Source organism: Malus sylvestris, chromosome 13, assembly GCF_916048215.2.
Source record: "Malus sylvestris chromosome 13, drMalSylv7.2, whole genome shotgun sequence".
Classification (NCBI taxonomy): domain Eukaryota; kingdom Viridiplantae; phylum Streptophyta; class Magnoliopsida; order Rosales; family Rosaceae; genus Malus; species Malus sylvestris.
Window position 1 is genome coordinate 23,196,716 of NC_062272.1, and position 16,254 is coordinate 23,212,969.

At 36.6% G+C, this 16,254-nt stretch overlaps 1 pseudogene; it reads right to left on the reverse strand.

The window, feature by feature from the left end:
* Positions 1-318: 318 nt before the first annotated feature.
* LOC126595376 (protein trichome birefringence-like 5) lies at positions 319-2,477 on the reverse strand (annotated as a pseudogene).
* Between the last annotated feature and the right edge of the window lie 13,777 nt (positions 2,478-16,254).

The following is a 16,254-nucleotide window of genomic DNA, read 5'->3' on the forward strand; positions in this document are numbered from 1 at the left end:
AATGCTTAACTCACCGCAAATTCTTTTTTATCTGTAAATCACAGTCTGTCAAACGCTTTTCAAATAGTAACTTGATTGCAAATAAAGAATGACTTCTTTGTAAGTAAAGAATGAGTTGCATCTCGGACAAGAGTTGGCCTACACGGAAAATACGTACACCGCCAATGGATTGGTACGTGGGATCCCTGTACCCCCGAACACTCTCCTCTTCTACTCCGATTTAACTGATTCTTGGTCAAGTAAAAGAATGCAGATATGTACTAAGTATATAGTAATTACTGTCAGTGTCATGGTAAAATTAGAAAGCCCTATGAAATTTTACTCTGAGTAGGTCTGCTGTAAAGCAAAAGTGGCATAAATGAGCTCGTTCCATGTATCAGGGACCCCAGGAACACACGAGTGGCTGCAGTCTTGGATCACTGTGGAAACATTTTTTCCAGGGGTTGCATTCTTGCCAAAGATCGATGGATGGCCATCTTTGCGGAAATTGGTCAACCTTGTCACGTTCAGCAGCCTCACAGGAATCCGCATATTGAATACCTCCACTATCTTCATTTCCAAAGGATAGTCATCAAGTATGGCTCCACTTACGACTGGTTCTTTTTCTCCATTGCAAACCCCACCTGAATCCCAATTTCCACCTCTGCCTTCAGGAGTTTGCAATTAAGAGAGAAATAAATCAAACACGGGAGTTTCTAGTATGCTCTGGTGTGCCGTACACTAGAACATAGTAGAATTTTCGATCAAACACTTGCCATAATAAATTAAATCAATGCCAAAGTAATTGTTCCTTCTCTTAAGCACTTAAGAATTTGTTATAATTGTTTGTTTATCCCAAAATTTTGTTCCGTTTCTCATTATATCAATTTAAAGCGGGGGCCTCCTAAATCATCCACTATTAACCAGAACTCCACAAAAAAAAAAAAAAAAAAATATATATATATATATATATGAGAAAATTGTAGTAATGATCTCTCAATAATCCAATTAAAGTAATAGTTCCTTAACTAAAAATCCACGACCATTGGGTCCCTTAACTCATCAAAACAAAACATGCATGTATGGTCATTTTTGTCAACTTCGTCAGAACTTCAATCAAAATGAGTAATGTACCACGCATATGAGGCTGAATCAAGGGGCAAATATGAAAAATTAAATGAGAAAAAATGTAGTAATGGTCCCTCAACTTTAATCTAATTGGAAGAATGGTCCCTCGACTTTAACTCAATTAGAGTAATGATCTCTCAAATTTAACTCAATTGTAGCAATAGTCCTTCTAAGATGACTCATTTTGACGGAGTTGACAAAAAAAACCATAGCTGCATGTTTTGATGAGTTAAAGGACCATTGATCATAGATTTTTAGTTAAGGGACCATTGCTTCAATTAAGTTAAGGTTAAAGGACTATTTCTACAATTTTCTCAAAAAGTATTTGACAAAAAAACCCGGATTCATCTTTTACCTTTTTCTGTTGGAATTTTCACTAGAAAAGCAAATTACATAAAAATACTCTCTGCTAGTCATCTCGTATGAACTGAACAAAGACATGAAAGATGAAAGGATTAAGTAGTTGAATATAATCGAAATGGACAGAAGAGTAACCACGATAGAAGACCACCTGCTTTGATGGATTAATATTATGATCAATCCAGTTTGCCCATGTCCTCATAGCCCTTTTATAGGCATCAACTGGATCAAGCTTTGGATAAAGATAATCTCCCTCTTTATAGTAGTTTTTCCTATGAGAAATTAACAGTCAGAGTACAAAAGTAAAAATGGCCAAAGAGTTTATGCACGCTTAACCAGACTACGTCTCATCTATATAAGCCAACCAAGTAAATTTTTTGGTAAGAAATGCATGGACATCATATGGATGATCTTATGTTTTCAATCACCCAAAAAAAAATCAAAGAAGGAAGAAACACCCAAAACAAACCAAAGTGGTTAACACCCCTGAATGAACCACAAAACTATATTCCAATTTGCAGAACAAATGCAAGAAACTACGTTATATCAAGTAAATATGAGACAAGCTTGCAATCATATCCTCGAATAATTTTTCCATTAGTCCCACCAATGGCCAGTGTTAAAGACAAGAATGTCATCCCTCTTCCAATGTTCAGCTGTATTGTCAATTTGATCTATTGAAAGAGTTGGACTAGAACTCCCTTGAGCATTAATGCGGACTTCTTTGTTCACGAGGAAATGTGACCTCATATATTCTACGTACAGTCATAGTCTTGTTTGGCTTAATATTTGAACATGATGGTCTTCAGTCGTCCGAGTTTGGCCATGGCCAACCATCTCAAGCCCATTTATGTAACTGCTAATCTGGAGGGAGTGCCCTTCAAGAGGGTTTTAATTGATAGAGGAGCCACAATCAATGTGTTTCTTTTCAAGTAGATGAATAGGGTATGTAAAAGTGAGGAAGATCCCATCCCCATGGACTTAACAGTTCCAAGTTTTTCTAGAGCCATCACCAAAACTCATGGGATATTGCCCTTGGAGGTTGACTTGGGTTCCAAGCAGATCATGTTAGCTTTCTTCGTTGTGGATAGTACTTCCAAATATGTAGCTTTATTGGGCCGAGATTGGATTCATCAGTCTCTTGGTGCCATCCACCATACATTAAAAAGTGGCAGTTTACCACGAAGAGGGAACTATGAGACCTGGATTTTGGGATATGATGGAGGCCGAGTCACGGCCATTCCTTCCCACTGCCAATGTGGCGGAAGCCAATTTTTACAATCCTAGCATTGGGATTCTCTAGTGTTTAAGAGTTAATGAGAACGGCTGCCCGACTAAGGTGACGGCCCAAAAGCTTTTGGAACAAGGGTTGTTCCTTACAAGGGAAGAATGGAACCGACCCCATATTGTCCCAACTCCTCAACACCCGTAATGTCAGAACAAAGAAGAAAATGCCAGGTAGTTGCAGTCAGGTCCTTGATCAAAAGACAGTTGGTGTATAGAAGAGAGGGAGAGCTTGGCCGAGAAGTACCAAAAGGAAGCCTCAAGGAGCCAGAATGGAGAGGAGTTTTTTGGAAAAGAATTGGAAGTGGCCATACAAATGGCTGAATGTATATACGACCTGGATGGGCCAGAATACTTGCCCGAGAGTCCAGAGTTAGTTGAATTCTTGTGCACAAAACCTGAAAAGCCACCACCAGAAGTACAAGACCCATTGAAGACCAATGATCTAAGGAAGATCCAAGGCTTATCCAGATCAGTGGCTTATGAGAAACGGAGGATCGGGCAAAGGTAGTCAACCTTTTGCATGAGTTCAAAGACTGTTTTGCTTGGCATTACATTGAAATGCCAGGTTTAGATTCAACCTTAGTAGAACACAGAATGCTTACTAAGGAAGGGTATAAACCTGTCAAGCAAGCACCACAGAGGATGTCAAATGAGATCGAGGAAAAGGTCAAGGAAGAGATCAAAAGGCTAGTAAAGGCTGGATTTATTATGCCTGCCAAGTATATCGATTGGTTGGCCAACATTGTACTTGTATTAAAAGCTATAACTAAGGCAGTCCGATGTTTTGTTGATTGTAGGAACATTAATAAAGCCATTCCTAAAGATGAATTTCCAATGCCCATGGTTGACTTATCCATAGATGCAGTTGCCAAACACAAAGTCTTATCTTTCATGGATAGGAATGTCGATTATAATCAGATTAAAATGGCTAAAGAAGATATACACAAAGCAGCTTTTAGATGCCCAGGTCATGTTAGAGCATATGAATTCGTGGTAATGCTATTTGGGCTAAACAAATGCTGGAACGACCTATCAAAGAGCAATGAATGCCATTTTTCATGACTTGATTGGCCATACCATGGAAGTGTACATTGATGACATCGTGGTAAAGTCTAAGACTGAAGAGCAGCACTTGGTAGACCTTAAACAAGCTTTAACAAGAATGAGCATCCATAAGCTAAAAATGAATCCAAAGAAATTTGTTTTGGAGTAAGGTCGGGCAACGTTTTGGGATTCCTTATCATCAAAAGGGTGTGGAGGTTGACAAGAACAAAGGTCAGGCAATCATAGAATCAACTCCTTCCACCAAAGTACAATTACAGAGGCTACTAGGAAAGATCAACTTCTTAAGGAGATTTATCGCCAACTTGGATGGCAAGATTCAACCACTAACTCCTTTGCTAAAATTGAAAAACAAAGAAATATTTGAGTGGGGCCCACCACATCAAGAGGCTTTCGACAGCATAAAGGCTTACTTGGCCTCTCTACCAGTGCTCATGCCACCTCAGAGAGGGAAGCGTTTAAAGCTTTATGTTTCTGCCTCTGAGAAATCAATGGGAAGCTTGTTGGCTCAGAACATTGAAGGTGGAAAAAAACAACCAATCTACTACATCAGTAGAATCCTTACTGAAGTAGAGACAAGATATACACCAGTGGAGAATTTATGCCTGGTTCTATACTTCACGACATGCAAGTTAAGGCATTACATGTTACCTTGCCACATCCACATTATTGCCAAGACTGACGTAATCAAATATATGCTGTCAAAACCAATGCTAGCTGGGAGGATTGGAAAGTGGATTCTAGAGCTTTCAGAGTTCAGCTTTCAGTATGTGCCTCAGAGAGTGATCAAGGGGCAAGCAATTGCAGACTTCTTAGTTGAGCACCAAGAATCCCAATACGAGATTATCAATATCCCGGGAACTCTAGAGGTAGCCAGTGTGTGGATCCCATCGAGCAAAGCCTTCTCGGGCAAAGAAGAATGGATCAAACAAGAGATAAAAGAATAGCTAGTCTCTGGATCACTCCTTGGAGTATTTTGATGGTTCTTCCACCCTAAACTGCTGCGAAAGCTGGGATTGTTATCATTGATCCCAAAGATGATCACCATTATTATTCATTCCTTCTAGACTATCAAAAGACTACTGATAGGAGCATATTTATGAGACTAAGTTAGCTTGTTCTCATGCATTTATGTTGTTATTCCTTAGTTGTTTTAGTGTTTAAAGTCATTTTCGTGCAATTTCAGGTTCTAAGGACAAAGTATGCAATAAGGTGCATTTTGGTGCATTTTGGAGCAGTTTTGGGCTTGGAATGGATAGCACATGCATGGAGCAAAGTGGTTGGATGAAATTAAAGATCTAAAGAAGCTAGGAATGTGCCAAGGAGAGGAAGAAAATAAATAGAGGAGCAAGGAAGACAAGGAAACCATCAAGAAAGAGGAAAGACTAGTCAAACTTGCCTTATCTTGTCTTTACCTTTTCTAATCTAAATTACTAAAGATTCAGTCACACGAAGGGTTTCTAAATACTTTGGGACTTTTCATTACATATTCTACAAGTCCTAAACCTGCCTTAAAAGTCCAAGCCATATCATCATTCGCCATTTCTCTTCCTTGCCGTGCAAGGGAGCCATCTCTTTCCTATTTTCTGCCATAAATCACTCCAATTTCCACCCATGCCATGCATCACCACCCTTGTCCCTTTTCATTATTTCAGATTTCATGCATCATTACATTGAATCATTGCACTCAATTGCTACACCATTCCTTGTTCCCTCCATCATTTCATATTTCATGCATCATTGCACTCGATTGCTACACCACTCCATGTTCCCCTCCATTTGAAGGATTATTTTGTGAAAACATGTTCATTTGAGCAACATCATATAGCATGCAATTAACAATTAAAGGCGGAATCATGCTTGCATGCACTCAAAAACAAAACATTACCCATGAAATTCAAAGCCTAGTAGATTGGTGAACCAAGACTCAACTCAAATCAAAGTGAGTTGAGAAATATACCTTTGTAGATTCCTCTTTGCATAAGCAAAGGCTAATCACCCAAAGAGAGGGCCTTCATTCCTTGCATCTAAAATCTATGGATTTGGATGGATGAAAAGGTTTCTCCAAGTTCCCAAAATTGAGAACCTCTAAGTCTCCACACCAAGGAGAGATTGGAGAAGAAATGAGTGACCTTGGAGTAGTGGGATTGCTAGATGCATCCTCCAAGGGGGCCGGCCTCCTAGAGAGAAAAGGAGAGACAAGTTCTCACCAATTTTCTCTAAAAGAAACCCTTTATCAATTTTAGGCTATAAAGTCCTGTATATAGTCACTTCAAATAAGTGACCTAAAGAACCAAAAGGCCATTCTCTCTAACATGGCCGGCCATAAGGGTTTTATTGGGCTTTTGGGCCTTTGTGAATTAAGTTGTCATACAACTTAAGTCAATGGGCTTGACGTTCGAAGCCCATTGGGCCTTGAGGCCCAAAACTAACCCGCGGTCTTTTAACGAACTTTATTCGTTTGATTAATTAACATATTAATTAATCCTTGCCATAAATAATTAAACCATTTAATTATTCTTACTCATCTCCATTGTTTCTTCAATCTCCACCTTACACGGTGTACGATCCATTAGGTTCCTTTTAGCAAGGCAGTGGGCGATTAAAACCATTTCACATCGATTGTGAATTGAAACTTACTTTCAATTCTCCCTTTAGTGATTACACACGTTTAGGGCTTCCACAAACCATGAGTGACACCTAGCAGCATATCATGGTTACCCAAGCTAATCAGAAGAGGTAGAGAACCTATTCAGTTTAGGATTACAAATGCAATACGGTCTTTCTCTAATACAATACTCTTGACCACATTGTTTGGTTTGATAGTTTATTTATTCATGTCTACTATCCAATGTGATTCGTGTGCTTATATGATTACCTTGAATGTGATTTGGAACGACTTCCTAAATCTCATTCATACTCTGGCCAGAGGTTCTAAATCATATCATAGAGTATTCTCCCTCAAACGGTTTGAAGGTTAGAGATCCCTTGTTGCGCATTCACTTGCCTCCATAGCTAAGTGACTTAACCCCAACGATGCCGTGGACACCCGCGGATGGGGTGACTTTGACATAATCAAAGATCAAAGACTTAACCATAAGACAACTGTGATGCCTCAGGTCAAAGGATTACTTTGCATTATCCCAACCATGAGTTCTCATGTGACATGAATATGAGAACTCTTCGTTGATCATGTTCAGTGAACTCATTCTCTACTGAGCACCTACGTACTTGTCTTGATGTCACACACACCAATGACTCGAGACTAGTCACTCTCCCTGAGAGAAGACACAACACGTACTGATCTTAACGGACTGTCAATGCCCAATTGGCAATCCTATGATCAGGAACGTTTAGGATGTGTCTCCGAAAGAATGGTCTCATGAATCTAACTTCTTTAGATCGTATTCTCCCAATCACATATTCCTTGGACTTTATCGTTTAAGCATATAACATTTATATGAGACGACTCAAACAATAATATTTGCCCTTTATATTTAAACTAGATTAGTTTAACATGTGAAATGTCCGTAAAGTATCATCATACGATTGGCTTTAGGGCACATTTCCAACAATCTCCCACTTGCACTAGAGCCAATCAGCTTGATCATCAGTGATGATACCTCTTCTGTAGTCATTTCATAAATGGCTGAGTAGTAGGCCTAGACAATGGTTATCTATATGTTATCCATAGAAGCAACCTTGAGAATAACGACGTCACCATTATACATGATTCTCAATCATGTGGTTCAGTCTCTCATATGAGTTTGGACCTTGATGAGACCTTGATTCCCAGGCTTGAGCTATCGCCCCATTAGTGTTATAGTGTCAGTACACTAGATACACTTTCTGGTTGGAACCGAATAGAGAGTTCATAAATGAACTTTCCCATCCAAACATCATTGTTGTAAGCTTCTATATGGCAATATATTTTGCATTCATAATGGAACACACTAAAGTCATTACTTTAATGTTTCCATCCAAATATCTCTTTAGTCATAATAAAGAGATATCTGTTTATCTCTTCATTCATAATGAAGAAACATCCAATGATGGATTAGATTCACAATCTAATACATTTACGCTTCCATTACGTTACTCTAATTCTTCCTCATTCTTTGAGGAATCTATCCTTTAGTATTTCTTAAATACTTAAGGATTCACTTGACAGTTGCCATGGTTCTGATCCTGGGCTTGCACTGATATCATCTTGTACCGTTCTAGGTACAACTCATATCAATGTTTTTCATACAATATGAAATACATAAATCACCTTTATGAGTATGCATAAAGGATTCTATTTACGCATCATTTCTTTGGGAGTCAAAGAGTACGTTCTCTTTGAGAAGAGCAACTTCTTAGTCTCACTAGAGTTGTCCTTCTAATTGAAGTTTATCATCATATGAGAAACTTCCTAGCATCCATTGTCTATTATTAGGGATTGATATAATCCAATTATATCATGAAATATATCATTATAGATTTCCATCCCATGTATATAGACTATATCTCCCATATACATTCTATCTTCATATAATGTTTGAAAGTCATAACTTTAAAGAAGAAGTATTCTTTTCATTTCCAAAATTAATATATCATATATATTTAAATTTTAGGAACATGATTAACTCTCACTAACCTTTTGTAAACCTAGTAAACAAAAGATTCATTTACATCTTTATGAGAAATCAAACGATTTGATCCTTCTCTCATAAGACGCTCATAGCTCCCTCTAGCTCGCTAAGATTCATGATGGATGGATCTCTACAACTTACATGTCTTGTGATTCATAGTTTTAGACATATATTATCAAGACTATCTTAATAATGGTTTCGGAAACCCATATTATGTCCAAACATTGAATCACCATTTAGTTGTAGCTAGCTATCTTCGAATTAATTGAAACCAAGACTACGTCAAAAATGGTTTCTTCAAAGTCAACCATCCTTTTTTATTGTAGTTACCTTAAGCTACCAATTAGCTTATGAAGGTTTCATTATTTCATCAAATGGTACTTTACCATTTCCTTGAGTATATATCATATATACACTCAATGTAGTCATAAGGATTTTCATTCTTTATTTCTTTCGAATTAAGAGGTGCAACTCTATGACATAGTCATAAAGTTCAAACCATTCAACTGAGACGGTTTATAAATCCTTATCGACTACCTTGGAGCTTTTGGTATAGGAACTAGGTTGTTTATATTTGTTGATTACTTTCTTGTCTCTCAAAGAACCCATTCTTTGAGTTCTATCTCTCGTTTATTTGCTTTTAGGCAAATCACATTGTAAGATTACAATGAACTACCCAACAAAACAACATTTGTTAGTTGGTTTATAGAAGCGATAACCAAAAGTTAATTTAAGGATATCCCACAAGATTGTTATCAAACAAATATTGCTTATTAGCTCACAACCCCAAATCTTAACATGCTTAAGATTTGTCTTTCTTTCCAACTACATCTTATGGAGTTATGAAAATTTTGGAAGATCTTCTAATTGACAATCATATTGTTTTAGAAGTATATATCCTATAAATGGGTAATAGATAACATCTAACGAACTAAATCTTATTCGAGTTCGTTCTTCTCCTAATGGAGAAATTCATTATCTTATGATGCTTCTTTCCTTGATATCTTTCAAGGAAACTCATCTAAAGTGTTACTATTCCTTGGATCAAATCTAAGGAGGTAAATACTTTAGACGTCTTACTCATCAACTTACATTTCTTGAAATCTTTGAAACCTTTTGCAAAGTATTCGGACTTGTGTTTATTCAAAATAAACTATAGTCCAACCTAGAGTGATCTTCGGTGAATGTCATATCATATGAGTAGTATTATGTTGTGGACAAGTGCCACTAACATCTAAGTGAATTAACCTCAACAACTTTGTGATTCTTTCTTCTTTCCAAAAGAATAAAGATTCGAACATTTCACCTCTATACAATTTTAACAAGAAGGTATTGGATCCGGATCTAACGATCCATAGCATCCATCTATGACCAACTCGTAATTTATGTTTTAGAGGTATCACAACTTTAGTTGGGATTAGTCACTACCTTGCAACCTTTTGGGTTTTAAGCATCATTATATTCTAAACAGTTAACACTACCATATCATCTCTACTATAGAGACAATCAATTAGATTACTATAATCCAATCATTGATTAATAAAGAACAATGTTTTGTCAAACAAAACATTCATCCATCTCTACTATAGTGAAGGAATTAAGTTCCTTAAAATTGGAATGTAAAGACAATCTTTGGTTTTTCCAATTTCTTTGGTAGTTCATATGAGGAAGTAAGTACTATCTGGTTTCGCAGAGATCTATATTTTATTCACGTTCCAAATGTGAAGCACCTTTTCTTCTCTCATATATCTTCTACTTATTATTAGTCATACTTTTACAACGATTGTAAAACATAGTTACTAATACGGAATCAAGCATTCAAGTAGAAGAACCAACTGTTTTGAACTATTCAAGAACAATTTACAACACCTTCGAAAGGTGTGTTCTTGACACTTGCAAGACATTTCTTGCAAATACCCCTTCCAATGTCCATCCTTTCATAAAGAAAGTTTGTTCCCTTGGAGTTATTTTTATCTTCTTTATTTGACTTTCACCTTTGACTACATTAGTCATGGTCCCTAAACTCCCACTATCTCTCTTGAAACTTATTTCAATTGTGTTATACACATCAAACGATTTTGGAGAGTATGTGTTTATTGTTCACTATATAGTTTACAATAAACTTAGTGAACCATTAGGATTGGGACATAAAGGTGAAGTCCTTGCCTAGTTTCCGTCTCGTTAAGTGGTTTAACACTTCAACACTCAATGATTCAAAATCATCATAAGTCCATGTTAATGGACTATTTTGTCAACCAACCATTATGTTCTAAACATAATTACAAACTTTCAAGAGTTGTTCAAGGCAACTCTCATTTCTTCATACAACAATTTGTAAGTGAAGAATCATGGCACATAAAGTGTCCATGCCCTTGTGCTTACTTCTCAAGTTCCTTGTTCATGTAACAAAGAAACAAGCACTAAGTGTTTGCATTGACTAAGGGTTGTTCAAAGCAACTGTTATTTCTTCATTCAACGATTTGTAAGTGAAGAATTATGACATTAAAAGTGTTATCTTCTTTATGATAGACCTTTTCAAACATATTCTTCTAATGATACATTATCAATAGGAAGATTGTGAGGATGAGACTACTTAGGTACATTTACAAGCCATTAAAGACAATCTATGGTTTTGTAGTACCAAGTCTGGAAACTAAACTTTCGGCTTTTATTTGTCAAGTGTGGGATAGCGTTTGCAAATATATTGGCAAACAAATACATAACGAATATAAATTGATTGATTTTAAGCCATTTGATTCGGGTCTTTAAATCAAATAGCACCACCCACTATTTTTGGCAAATTCCATATCTCTCATTGGAATTCGAGAGTTTTGGATGAAACTCTTAGTAGGGTATGGGAGGCTCACTATTACCAAGCCCACCTCACAATGATATGATGTTATCTAGCATTAATAATAATGAGAGAGTACGCTTACTCATTTGCAACTAATGCAAGTACCCATCTTATTTGGCCTCTAGAGAATGTCACCTCACAATGATATGATGTTGGCTCCATTGCACTTAGTTAAGTCATTCCCACCATGCTTAGTTCGTGAAGGGGTTCAAGAATAGCCTCACGATGATACGATGTCGGCCATCCTCGTTGCCTACACTCACCTCATCAAGTATGTATATAGACTTCTCCTGAGTATAAGCATGCACTTTGCACTCCCCCATGATAGGGTGAAGGCGGTGTACAAGTCATAAACGATTGGAGCCTACCACGGTGGAAGGCCACGAAAGAGTGTTCAAAGCACTCTCACGCTTGTCAACTTAATAATTGTTTGGTTGAGGGTTTTAGGTCTCATCACATATAAATATTCATTTTAATCTATATTAAAACAATTTTGGTCCTATTACAACTATTGGTCCATATGATTGTTTTTAGTTGTATATAATACTCCCACTATGCTTATAAAACGGTTTTTAAAGCAAGAGTATATGATACTACTAACATAAGGTTTGCATTCATTGATGGACTATATAGTTGCCTTAGGGCCTTAGGATGACTATGAACCTTTGTTTAGATTCAACACGAGCCTTGTGTTGAATCTCGGTCTAGGGATGCTGATTGATTTTAGTTACGCGTTTAATCACATTAAGGCGTGTTGTCTTAGGGGCGTTGGACCCAACTACTTCATTTTCATGCATATCAAATAAAGCAAGAAAGAAGTACTTCAAAGTAAAGGTGAGCTTATGCTCATTACAACATTTGCATAAAACAAATTACTTTAAAGTAAAGAAGAGCTTAAGCTCTTTTACAACATTTGATCAAATCAAATTACAACCAAAATCTAATCTACACATTCCCATGGTTCAAACAAATTTGAAACGGCCTTTCACATAGCTCAATTATCGTAGGCTTAGGTTCATAATCACCCTTTAATTAATTAACACTTAACTAATTAAATTGAATGCAACATTTTCATTTGGTTTTTGTATCCATAAAATTGATTTAAATGGAGCTAAATGAAATGAAAATCCAATTCTCATTTAAAGAGACAAAACCATTTTGTTCTCAACCTAATTTGGGCCAATATGCAATAACCACAACTTATTTGGGCCATAAAGCAATTAACCTCAACTTTTGGGCTATATTGCAAAACTTTTGGGGTCACTTTGTAAAAACACAAAAGTCCACTACTTCATGTAATTACAACTAGAACCCAAAATTTTAATAATGCAAAAACTTCATTAAAGGATCAAAACAATTTGTCCTTTAGCGTTTTTGGACCTAAACGTAAAAACGTAAACTTTTGGGCCAAAGTGCAAATACACAAAAGTATCAAAACTTTATGTAATTGCATAAAAGCCCCAAAAGTACCCTACATGTAGGGTGGCCGGTTTTGGAGAGGAGATGTGAGTGATGTGTGTGTTGATTTGTGAGTTTTGACATAAAGCATACAAGTGCACAAGTGGTGTGTGTGAAAGGGAATTAATCCTTTCACACCCACCATTATTTCTATCACCATTTAAACAAAAATTTAAAACATTTAAACATTTGAAAATTCATAAAACATAAACTTTATGAAATAAATCAAAACTTTGAATCAAACTTTTTGTTCTTGGCAAAAATGTCAAGAACAATGAAGAACATTCATGAAAAACCCAAAAAATTTCCATGAACATTTTTCATCCAAAAACATTCCAAAACCATTCAAACTTTAGGGAAATAACATATAACCAAACTAGGGTACATAGGGGTTCCAAAAGTTACTTGAAAACACTTTTAACAAATCAAACAAGAACCCAAAAATCCACCCTTTGGATTTGGCCGAAAATTCCCAAAACATGGCACCAAATTTTAGCTCCAATATTCATGCTCATATGAACTACATCTACAACATTTGAGACGGCAAATTTTCTAACAAAATTTACATTCAAAGAAACAAGAATAAAGCTTGTAACATATTACAACTTTTAAATCACAAACTATGAACCACAAAACCCAAAAGGATTCACCAACTACTAGACCTAGGCTCTGATACCACTTGAAGGAAGATTTTGTAAAAAACATGTTCATTTGAGCAACATCATATAGCATGCAATTAACAATTAAAGGCGGAATCATGCTTGCATGCACTCAAAAACAAAACATTACCCATGAAATTCAAAGCCTAGTAGATTGGTGAACCAAGACTCAACTCAAATCAAAGTGAGTTGAGAAATATACCTTTGTAGATTCCTCTTTGCATAAGCAAAGGCGAATCACCCAAAGAGAGGGCCTTCATTCCTTGCATCTAAAATCTATGGATTTGGATGGATGAAAAGGTTTCTCCAAGTTCCCAAAATTGAGAACCTCTAAGTCTCCACACCAAGGAGAGATTGGAGAAGAAATGAGTGACCTTGGAGTAGTGGGATTGCTAGATGCACCCTCCAAGGGGGCCGGCCTCCTAGAGAGAAAAGGAGAGACAAGTTCTCACCAATTTTCTCTAAAAGAAACCCTTTATCAATTTTAGGCTATAAAGTCCTTTATATAGTCACTTCAAATAAGTGACCTAAAGAACCAAAAGGCCATTCTCTCTAACATGGCCAGCCATAAGGGTTTTATTGGGCTTTTGGGCCTTTGTGAATTAAGTTGTCATACAACTTAAGTCAATGGGCTTGACGTTCGAAGCCCATTGGGCCTTGAGGCCCAAAACTAACCCGCGGTCTTTTAACGAACTTTATTCGTTTGATTAATTAACATATTAATTAATCATTGCCATAAATAATTAAACCATTTAATTATTCTTACTCATCTCCATTGTTTCTTCAATCTCCACCTTACACGGTGTACGATCCATTAGGTTCCTTTTAGCAAGGCAGTGGGCGATTAAAACCATTTCACATCGATTGTGAATTGAAACTTACTTTCAATTCTCCCTTTAGTGATTACACACGTTTAGGGCTTCCACAAACCATGAGTGACACCTAGCAGCATATCATGGTTACCCAAGCTAATCAGAAGAGGTAGAGAACCTATTCAGTTTAGGATTACAAATGCAATACGGTCTTTCTTTAATACAATACTCTTGACCACATTGTTTGGTTTGATAGTTTATTTATTCATGTCTACTATCCAATGTGATTCGTGTGCTTATATGATTACCTTGAATGTGATTTGGAACGACTTCCTAAATCTCATTCATACTCTGGCCAGAGGTTCTAAATCATATCATAGAGTATTCTCCCTCAAACGGTTTGAAGGTTAGAGATCCCTTGTTGCGCATTCACTTGCTTCCATAGCTAAGTGACTTAACCCCAACGATGTCGTGGACAACCGCGGATGGGGTGACTTTGACATAATCAAAGATCAAGGACTTAACCATAAGACAACTTTGATGCCTCAGGTCAAAGGACTACTTTGCATTATCCCAACCATGAGTTCTCATGTGACATGAATATGAGAACTCTTCGTTGATCGTGTTCAGTGAACTCATTCTCTACTGAGCACCTACGTACTTGTCTTGATGTCACACACACCAATGACTCGAGACTAGTCACTCTCCCTGAGAGAAGACACAGCACGTACTGATCTTAACGGACTGTCAATGCCCAATTGGCAATCCTATGATCAGGAACGTTTAGGATGTGTCTATGAAAGAATGGTCTCATGAATCTAACTTCTTTAGATCGTATTCTCCCAATCACATATTCCTTGGACTTTATCGTTTAAGCATATAACATTTATATGAGACGGCTCAAACAATAATATTTGCCCTTTATATTTAAACTAGATTAGTTTAACATGTGAAATGTCCGTAAAGTATCATCATATGATTGGCTTTAGGGCACATTTCCAACACCATTGCCATGCACTTTCTCTATAAAAGGAAGTATGTGTAACATAAATTGAGTTCAGTTTTTGCTTGATCATTCATCACCAATTCAATACAACCTTCATCCAAACACATCCATTCATCTTCACATCCATTCCTCCATACAAACAAACCTTCAAACACTCGCCAACACCTTGTGCTGTAGCAAAGAAAGGGAAGGAACGTGCTTGGACGTGCTTGTTGTCCAACTTGGATCGTTGGAGCATTTAGGTGTTTTCTTTCTTTTGTTTCCAATGTTTAAATTCATTTTCTTTCGTTTTGTTGTGAACATGAGTGGCTAAACCCCTCTTAGCTAGGGGTGATTTCAAAGCCATGATTATGTGTGTAATATGATTTGATAAATTCTAGTTATGAATTCTTGAATCGTGAATGCAATTGGCTTAACTATTTGATTGATAACTTATTTGTATTTGTTGATTAAGGGTCGACACTTAATTGGCATGCATAAATCCGTTGCTAGAATATAAGAAAGTTTCACATAATCGTTACAAACTTATATTCACAAGTAGTGGAGGTCGCTTATAAATGATCGTGTTAAGTTTAATTCCTAGCATAAGCGACATGATGTCATAGTTGCAAGTGCTTTGTCAATGCTTAGGATTTTCATTAAACGTAATGATCTTTGATTGTATCTCTATTATGATGTCATGTAGGGAACTTTTGAAGAATGTTTTGGGTTGTCGAATGATGTCATCCAATCCAATAAAACAAGGAAAATCTGAGAGTTAACTAGTGATGTCACGGTTAATTTGGAGCATTGTCATTCATAATTCAATGAAGTAGTAACTGGAAATCAAGTTATTTGCATACATGTCATGTGTGGAGAAAAAGCCTCTAGCTATCCCATCCATCATCTTATTTCTCAAATTTGTTTTACAATCTGTCTAGTTTTTCATACTTGTTTGTTTGTTTCAACTTCATCCAAAACTCAATCCCCCTTTACTTTAGTGTGTCTAATTAGTTAGAATATGTTTTAATTTGTG